Source organism: Mesoplodon bidens (genome assembly GCF_964165515.1).
Source record: "Mesoplodon bidens genome assembly, chromosome: 3".
NCBI lineage: Eukaryota > Metazoa > Chordata > Mammalia > Artiodactyla > Ziphiidae > Mesoplodon > Mesoplodon bidens.
In genome coordinates this window covers 120,899,565-120,910,195 of record NC_138178.1, presented here as the reverse complement: position 1 = coordinate 120,910,195, position 10,631 = coordinate 120,899,565, and positions in this window count along the sequence as shown.

Here is a 10,631-nt window from a genome sequence, read left to right as displayed (position 1 = left end):
TTGGCCAACCCAATAATAAAAGGGTGATCTCATCAGGCGGAACAAGAAAAGCTTCCTTCAAGAAGCAACTACTGTGTTGATATACTAGGCAAAAAGGAGATGGGAGTGGTGATCTGCTTAGGGAGAAGCAACCATGTACAAAGACCTCGCTGGAGGTCACATGACAGGAAAGAGGAACTGAAAGGCCTCTGCATCTAGAATGCAGGGAAAGATGAGTTGGAGGGATGAGTTGGAGGCATTTAAAAAAGTGCTAACCCATGGGAGTGTGGTAAGCCAGGAAAAGAAACTTGGTGAATGTTCTCAGGGGAATGGTCTTCAGAGAGGTGTGTCATCTCAATTTTGCATTTTTTAAAGGTCTCTATGGAGAGCAGACAGAATAGATGCATCAGTGGGCGTGAGCAGATAATTCAGGAGGCCTCTGGAGTAGTCCAGGGGAGAAATTATGGTAGTTGGGACCAGGGTACTGATGGTCCCAAATGGAGACAAGTGGATGAATTCAAGAAAAAATTTTGGTAGGGAAATATGACCAGATTAGGTGACCAAATTGTGGAATGAAGGAGAGGGGTGAAAAGAGGATTCTTATTTTTTCTGGTACATGATGGTGTCATTTACTGAGCTCAAATCCATCAAAAGAGTGTATTTGTAGAGATGGCCAAGAGCTTAGTTTGCAACATGTTAGATTAAGGCACTTAGGTGATTAGGTATATCAATTTGGAATTAATTGGTACTAAGTACATAAGTGAGAGTCATTAGCAAGTTTGCTTTCTTTGAGAATTTTTTTTTTTTTTTTTTTTTGTGGTACGTGGGCCTCTCACTGTTGTGGCCTCTCCCATTGCGGAGCACAGGCTCTGGACGTGCAGGCTCAGTGGCCATGGCTCACGGGCCCAGCCGCTCCACGGCATGTGGGATCTTCCCGGACCAGGGCACGAACCTGTGTCCCCTGCATCGGCAGGTGGACTCTCAACCACTGCGCCACCAGGGAAGCCCTCTTTGAGAAATTTTTTATTCTCTCTTCTTTTAAAATGAGCACTGCATGATATAACATGTTTACTCTCTGCTCTACATGTCAGAATTATTGAACCTAATTCATGTAACCACTTTAGTATATTACTTTGTCCTATCAATAACACTAATTCTCTATCTATGTTTTTGTGGCTCAAGAATCTGGAATGATTTCAAGTATATAAATATATACCTAAAGATATTAAGCATAAAAAAAAACTGGTTGAGAGCATATTCAAATTTTTAAAGCTACCTCATAGAAATAATATAATAATCAAATAAATTAATGTTTATTAAAAAGTACTAGAAAATGTCAAAGGATTATAAGTTGGTCATTATTATGATGACGGGCTAAGCCACTGTCAATAAATGTTATCAGAGTTGATAATTTACAGGCCTTAAGTGTAGGGGAATTTTTTTCAAAAAAATAAAAAGTGTTTTAAATATTATATATTTAATGTCATTAAGGATACCTTAATATTTAGAAGTCATACTAGCCTTGTAAAGTTATTATCATTGCTGTTATGTGTATAGTAAACAATCTTTAGATAAATATATACATACCTATATATTTACACAGGCATGAACATTTCCTATTCAGATATTACTGTTTTTTCTTTAAATTTATATGTGCTTTAGCTAAACAAGAACAGCAGAAACAGACAGAAGTACTACTTACTGGCCAAGACTAATTGAAGATGCCACAATGAGAAAAATAACCATCATAGCAACCACCACCATCTCAACTGTCCTGTACTAATAACAAACAGGCATTCCATTCCCACATTATTTTACTACTTCTCCATTCATATTCTTTGCTTCCACTAAGAAAGTTTCCAGTATCCCATTTAGTTTTTTAAAGGGATTTTAATGGATGTGCTATGAATTTTCAATGAGCTAGTTGAAATTTGAGGAACCTAATTAGGAATGTATTTACTTTCTCTTTTTTAAACGTGATTAATTCCATGCAAGACTTTCAGCCTAATGTTACTCTAAAGAAAAAAATGAAAAGGGAAAAGGAGGCTCTACTTTTACAGACTAATGGACTGGTAATTAAAAAAATTGAATTAAGCATTAACTCAGAAGAGTCCTTTTCAATATATAAATTATTTCTGTTTAGCCTTCTATTGCCAGGTTAATTAAGTAAATCCTCTGGCCTCTATTATAGCCATTAGCAAATGAAAATATAGTTGAATTCACTAAGTCTTGTGATTTACACTAGGGAATCTATGTCAGTAAATATATCTCCTTGGCTAATAGCTTTCATAAAGTCAGATGTTTATTTAGAAAAAGAAAAATAAATAATGTTTCCCTTATCTGTGGAAAACAAAAAATCATTAATTATCTAATTAATTGTTTGGGCAGATAAACTCTCTGGGATTTCTTGTGACGTTGCCTTTAAGAAATAAACCCAATACAGTCCACATCTTCATAATGTGTGAAATCACCTTAGGCTCAGAGATGATCCTCAATTTCTTTAAGAAAAGTAAAAGGTGGAAAATTTAGAATGTCTTCCTCAAGTTGTTTTATTTAATAAAAAGCTCAAGGAAAAAAGCCATGAAAGCAATTCTTAAGAGAAATGAATAAATCATGTATGAAAGGAGCACAAAGTAATAAAATATACATAGAAAAAACCTACACTAAAATAACGATTTGTAATCTATCTTCTGCATACTCAGACTCATCATTTTATGCTACAGTTAGAGTTATAATGAATTAACATCAATATAACCTAATATATCCTTTTGTTTATGTCTTAAAAGTAGTCCTTCTATATTACTTTGAGTACACTAGCAAAGATATACTGGCTGCCTGTTTTAAATCTTATACAATGTAGCACCCTGGTTCATAAATAAATTCTTTTTTTTATTTTTTATTTTTTTTGCGGTACGCGGGCCTCTCACTGTTGTGGCCTCTCCCGTTGCGGAGCACAGGCTCCGGACGCGCAAGCTCCGCTCACAGGCCCAGCCGCTCCATGGCGGCATATGGGATCCTCCCGGACCGGGAGCACGAACCCATGTCCCCTGCATCGGCAGGCGGACTCCCAACCACTGCGCCACCAGGGAAGCCCATTAAATTCTTAACAACAGTCTCTATGTTCCCTTAAGGACACAGACTTGTTTGTTGCTGGCATTTTAAGCTGTAATATATTGCAAAATAAAACTAAGCTTATTAAGTATCTCCTACCCATTCCCTTCAAGGAAATTTCAATTGCCAAGCACCTAATTACTGAGAGACAATCTAGGCTATATCAAACTTCTGCTCCTTATACAAATGCACGCATAATCATTTTCTGTGTGGTCACTTTGTGATACAAATATACCCTTAACAGCAGCAAGGGATGCTTATATCAAGTGTTTGGGAGAAGAAAGAAAAAAATAAACATGTCAAATTTAAACCAAATAAACTAGAAAAATGGCAAAATGATAGAATCTTATACATGGACCAGGAAAGTCTAAACTTTTCCAAATAAATTGTCCTTATTTTTTTAAATCCTGAGAATATAATCATGTAATTGATGTGCTTACCTAATTTATCCAGTAATTAGAAAGCCAGAAGATAAACATGTAGCTGGGAATTTGGTTTTGGGTAGTACACAATACATTGTTATATAAGTTGTAATATGTCCCTTTTTTTCATTTTATTATCATACATGTGATTTCCCTTTTCCTTAGTTTTTCCATATGCACATTTATAGGCTGCCATAACTCTCCTTCAATGACACAGAGAACATATCATTCAGTAAATCAACCAATCAGGAAAAGTGCTATTTCTAGCACCAGTCCCTTACCCTCCATGTAGCACTAGAGACCACAGGCCTGGAAAGAGTACTCGATTTTTAAGAATCAAAAAACCAGGGATTTTATTCCATCTTCATAACTCATTAGCCAAACAACTTTGATAAAATACTTAGCCATTCTGAATCTGTTTATTCATGTGCAAACATTACTATTTTAATCTCTCCCTTGTGTATGCCTCAAGGCTGCAAATATGAGTCATGATAACACAGGTGAAATAATCTCAAAAAAAATCTGCAGATTCCATAACTATATAGGTTAGCGACATACAATGTGGTAGACTTTGTATTTCTAAAAAGACAGGACTCAAAAAATAAACGAAATAATCAGTGATGAATAATGCTGGGTTTTAATTTGTATATTAATTTGCAAGATTTCTATTTAGCCTCCCCTAAGCATTTTCGAACCCACTGGCCAATGATTAAACTGAATGCAAGCAACTTACTTCTGGAGTCTGAAGAGTTCCTCACTGCTGAGAAGGAGTCAGCACTCGGCCTGGCTGCTGCAGAAGACGGACAGGGTGAAAGCATCTCCAAAGTTGATTCTGAGGATGGTGACAGAAGTAAGGTGCTCAGCTACTACATATCTTCCCAACACCTGGCAGAATGGTTACAGGGAGTCTTCAAAGGAGACAAGCACAAAAAAAGAATATCAAAATATGCTTATGAAGTATCTTTGAAAAATATAGTTGCTGTTAACTGTGTGATCGATTTCAAACTCTATCAGGAATATCACTAAACAGAATTTTAAATAGTAAGGCTATTTAAGCCTTGCATAATAAGGCTTTCCAGTGGAATGTGCAATATGCTCTGATTCCAATAGATATGTCAGCAGTCTGCTTTTCATTTTTGGAAATTTTCTTATCTCATAATTGAAAACAGTTTAAACAATCAAAAGATACATCATAGTTCAATTTTCTTTGTATTTCAGTTAATTCAACTTGTAGGCTAATGTTAAACAAATTGTGTAAGTCAACAAATACTAATCATCACCTACTAAGTACCAGATACCTGACGCTGGGGATACAGCAATGAATGAATCACATTAGTTTTGCCCTCATGGAGCTAATAGTTTTGTCATGTTGCCTGTTTTTTCTTAAATAGGGAAAATCCATTTATGTCAACCCATATGTCTAGGGAAAAAATACAGACGTGCCATTTATATTTTTACTTCAAGTCAGCAGATTGCTGATTTTTACCTTCCTGAGGGTTCCATGTCAATTTAAATAATAATCGACCTAGCTCTATCAGACCCAATATTTAACTTTCTTTCCCCTAAGATGTATATAATAGTACCAACTGATATTCAATCACTGTCATTTTTAATGTAGAAACAGGCTGTTTTAAAAAATGTTCTTGAAATGAATAAAAGCATTTTGATTTTACTTTGGATATGACTTATTTTATCTGCAGAGGCAAACATGAGGAGTGATACAATTCCAAAGGGTAAGAATAAAAAACAGACAGAAGATGACACAAGGATGACTTGGGTTTCATTTATTGTTACTGCTATCTCCATTTGTGAAGATGTATGAATGGTCTTATAAAGCCAGAATTTAAGAGGGTGATTACATTGTCCTGACATACCCAATAATTAGGATTTCATTCAAAAAGAAAGTTAAACTATTGCTAAATTAATACAGAATTTATTCTGAAATGCTAAAAATCAATACACAGATAAATGGTAAATTTGAATAAAAGTACATTACACTTTATTTCAAGTTATTTTGAAATAAATAACTATCTTTAAAATTTATATTTATCATGAAAGATGTTATTATACAATTATAGAATAAATCAGACACAACCCCCCCACACAGATATAAATCAATCATATACCAAACATCTGAGATAGCTATTGTCTGCCTTTTCATTTATTTCCTTCCATGAAAATTTTAAACTAAATTTTACATTTATATATACATGGTAAAAATATAAGAAATCCAAAGTAAAAGTAAATCACCCTTTAAAGCAAGATATATCCCCCTCAGAAAGAACCAATTTCACATTTCAGAACATCCTCTTAGAAATATCTCATGCATATATAAGTGTGTGTGCATGTGTAGATTTTTATACATACACAAGAATCTTCTAGGCTGTTTTGTCCTATTCCTTTCATTTAATATATCATGAAGATTATTCAATTTCTATCTTCTATCATCAACACCATCCATTCCATCAGTCAATATCTATCATATGAATACAAAATAATCTGCTCATAATATGTCCCAATTGAAAATTATCATTTCCAGGATTTTTTTATTATAAAAATGGTATAACCAACATCCATGTATCTATGCACATGCGTGATTGAATAATATATTAAATTCCATGGGCATCTCTGGTGGTGCAGTGGTTGAGAGTCCGCCTGCCGATGCAGGGGACACAGGTTCATGCCACAGTCCGGGAGGATCCCACATGCCGCGGAGCAGCTTGGCCCGTGAGCCATGGCCGCTGAGCCTGCACGTCCGGAGCCTGTGCTCCGCAACGGGAGAGGTCACAACAGTGAGAGGCCCGCGTACCTCAAAAAAAAAAAAAAAAAAAAAAATATATATATATATATATATATATATATATATATATATATACATATATAATTCCTGGTATAAGTATATAAGTTCTTAGAACTAAAATGTTTAAGCCAAAAAAACCTCATTGTTTTTGAAACTCTGATTATTTTCCCTTCTCTGTAGTAACGAGGTAGTATTTACTACTACAGCAAGAATAAGTGTGAATTTATAATTATGCTTTATATTAGTGCATTAGGATAGCAAATTATAAGTACTTCCAGTTATTATGCTAACCAAAAGGAAAAAAAAAAAGGATCGGTGATCAAGGGTATTTCTGTCTTCATTTTAACATGAAAAGCATAGAAACTAATACAATCCCATCTAATTGAAATTCCGCAGAGAAAGTTCTTTATATGTATGGTTACATAATTTATTAATGATAACATTTTTCTTTTGTTATACTATCTTTTATTAAGAAATTACGATGTGCTAGCTACTAAAAAAAATGTGTTATCCAAATCAATTCTCCCAGGAATCAAATGAGATAAATATATATATTCATATACAATGCTATACAAAATAAAGCAGGGATAGAGCTAGTATCTGGCAAAGCTGGAGGTTTCACCAGGGCCATCTCACTCCAAATCAATGCTCTTATATCTCATAATGTAAGTGAGGATTTCAGAAAACCATTATAGATTCTATAGTAAACAAACCCCAAAAAAGGTGCTATTTCTTTTTTTTTTTTTTTTTGGTCCATGTATTTTGTTTAGCAAGAACAATGCTTTCAAGAGATTTTAGACTGGGATTCTAATAAAGCAATTTTCCCATGTGATCTCATAAAGATTTCCTTTTCTTCATGACAGTATGTTGAAATAAAACATCTTATAAGCAATTCTAGGGCTTCCCTGGTTGCACAGTGGTTGAGAGTTCGCCTGCCGATGCAAGAGACACGGGTTCGTGCCCCGGTCCGGGAAGATCCCACATGCTGCGGAGCGGCTGGGCCCGTGAGCCATGGCTGCTGAGCCTGCGCGTTCGGAGCCTGTGCTCCGCAACGGGAGAGGCCACAACAGTGAGAGGCCCGCGTACCACAAAAAAAAACCCACTGGAAATCACTTCATATAAATGAATTTTTTAAATGCATAAATATTCAGAAGGATTCAGATAAATACTATTACTAAAGCAAGCTTGCCTCATCACCAGCACTGCTAAACCTAATTTAAAAATTAAATTAGAGACACTGATTGAATATGGGAATGCATTTGTGTTATTGGATAAAAGTGTCGTATCATGTACTTAGCTATAGGAAAATGTTTACAAATTATTATACACATCCAGGATCATATGATAAATAAATTAATGCACCACTAGAGCATTTATTCCTTAATGTAAATGTCACATGGTAAATGAGAACAACTAATCATTCCTTTCCTCTAATTGCAAGAGTTCAGCAGTTAAATAAAACATAAATCCTGGTGACCTAAAAATTTTATTACTGCATTTGCAATTTCCTGTTAACAACTAAAGAAAATAACTTCAAGTGATGCTGTATTTCAATAAGATACAACCCAAGGTGAAGGGCACTTTTGGAAGGGGCAGAGGGTGGGTAGAGGTGGTTGTTGGCTTTGGATTTTTTTTTTAAGGAACTGGGTCCTTCCCTAAATTTAATAATGATAATTTAATATAATGGATTTTTCATGATAAACAGCAGATACTAAACTAATAACTGATTTAGTGAAGAAACCAAATGCATTATCCCAATTTGACTTTAATTATAAAGTTTATTTACTAGATTTTGTTTGCAAACGTCTTATACAAAAATAAATAAAATAAATAAAATAAATGTAAAATAAGGCCCGATGAAGATTATAGAGCTAATGAAGTATTTTTCCTTGCATAACTAATATTTTCTTACATGACAGAACCAAAATAATCCAAAATAGTAACAAAAAATACTTCAATGTATAAATCCTTCACAAGACAAACTTTCTCTGTTAAAAGTTTCATTGAAATTTCTTTGAATTTCAAAGTTCAGGAAACATTTTTTTTTTTTCTTCCTAAAGACAACTTTGAGTGGCACATCTTATCCCTTGGTGAAGTGAGAGAATTGTCCTTTTACTTCTTCCTGTCCTAGATCATGGTCTGTTCTGACAATATAAATGTCAGTCCTGCTCTGTTCCCTTGAACACAGGGAGAAATAAAATGCAACATTTTTTTTTTTTTTGCGGTACACGGCCTCTCACTGTTGTGGCCTCTCCCGTTGCGGAGCACAGGCTCCGGACGTGCAGGCTCAGTGGCCATGGCTCACGGGCCCAGCCGCTCCGCGGCATGTGGGATCTTCCCGGACCGGGGCACAAACCTGTGTCCCCTGCATCGGCAGGCGGACTCTCAACCACTGCGCCACCAGGGAAGCCCAAAATGCAACATTCTTGTTGCTCTTGGTGATTAGGGAAAAGTCAGCAGACAGTTACTACGATCACATAATCTTCATGTCAGTGTGTCACCTTGGTAATGATCTTTTTCAATTAAGAGAATATCAGTAAGTTCTTATTAATACAATGTTTAACTATATGTATCTACATACAGTGTTTCATTCTTTCCTCCTTCACTCTTTTCTTCTTTCCTGTCACCCCATTCCTTCCCTCCCTTTCTCCTTCCCTCCCTCCTTCCATTACTTCCCTGCCTCCCTGTCTTCTGTGACTCTTGATTTACTTAAAACTTTTGGCTCTTAGTTTTAAAATGGTTATAATAATACCTACATCATAGCATCAATTTGAATGTTATTTGTGTATTACACATATGCACATACTTGTGGATGTGAGTAGTGCAAGTGCCCAAATACTATAACTTGCAAAAAAAAAAAAAGAGAGAGAGAGACTTTATATTTTATACAAAACAAAACCCTCTACATTTCAACCTATTTCTACCTGAGTCTGCCCTCTTTCCACTTCTTTCTTCAGAGTACCAACAGAGTTTCATATCAGGTTGAGATATCAAGTTTTTAACATTAGTCCATACTGGCATTGGTGCTTTGTCTCCATCTGATTTCTGACCATTTTGTTCAGTGATGCATCAGTTTACTTAGACATTCTATATATGCAGGTTCTCATCCTCCCCCGACTTTTCCTCCCTCCATCCTTTCACCTCTTCTTCCCCCCCTACACAATTCTCTTTCTCTCCTTTCATTCTTTTCTTTCCTCTAAAACCTCACCTCTTGCAGATGCAATCAGAAATGAGTTCATAAAGAAAGCATAATACTGTACACATCCTCTAAACATAAAATTTTTTAAAGCACATTTTAACAGAATTTCAAAACATGTATATATTATACATGTACTCTCTTCAAATTCTGACTCATTTAGAAATCTGTAGAAACCAGATCATTTTTTAATATGCAGATAAGAAAGGGCATGTCCCATATGTTTATTAATATTCATTATACAAGTAATACATGAGTACACTTCTTTTAAAATTAAATAGAATCGATAGGAGTTAGGGATGGGGGAGGGAGGGAGCTGTGGGTACAAATGCGTAGCAGGAGGTATTATGGTGATAGAACCATTTTGTATTTTGACTGTGTTCATACATGCCTACATATGTGATAAAATTTAGAAAACTAAATATAAACACACACAAGTATATGTATAACTGGTAAAATCTGAATAAGATCAGTGGATTAGCGCAATGTCAATTTCTTGGTTGAGCTATTAGATTTTATACTACAGTTATGCAAGATGTATCACTGGGAGAAACTAGATATAGGATACATAGGGATCTTTCTGTATTATTTCTCACAACTGCATGTGAATCTACATAATTGTACATCATGTGTCTTGGAATAACCCTTATGAGGCAACAGTATCAGGCTGCAATCTCAGCATTCATTAATAGAAAAGGAATATCCAGAACACCAATTTAACAATTTCAGTAAATTATTCAGTCCTTATTAAACTACATCTTGAATACAGTGTCTCCAGGAAAACTAGAAAAAAAAAAACTTAAATCCATTAGTCAATGAAAGTACAGCATTGTTGCTTGTGTTGGGTGCCAGAGCACATCAGTGGCATTACTGTAAGGGACAAGAATTAGGTCTTGCACCACTAATGTGTATATGGTAATTTATCCAACTGCTGTGTGCCTTGCTGGGCTGAGGTTGAACAGAGTCTCTCTAGCTGCTCTTACCTGTATTAGCCAAAAAATAAAAGAAAATATGGATTTCTGGTGCTTGGGAAATGTGAGGTGGTTTAAAAGAGGGGGAGGAAATGCTGCGTGTATGGATAGGAATCATTCTGTGTTTTTGTTGTGGTAGTGGTTGTTTCTTT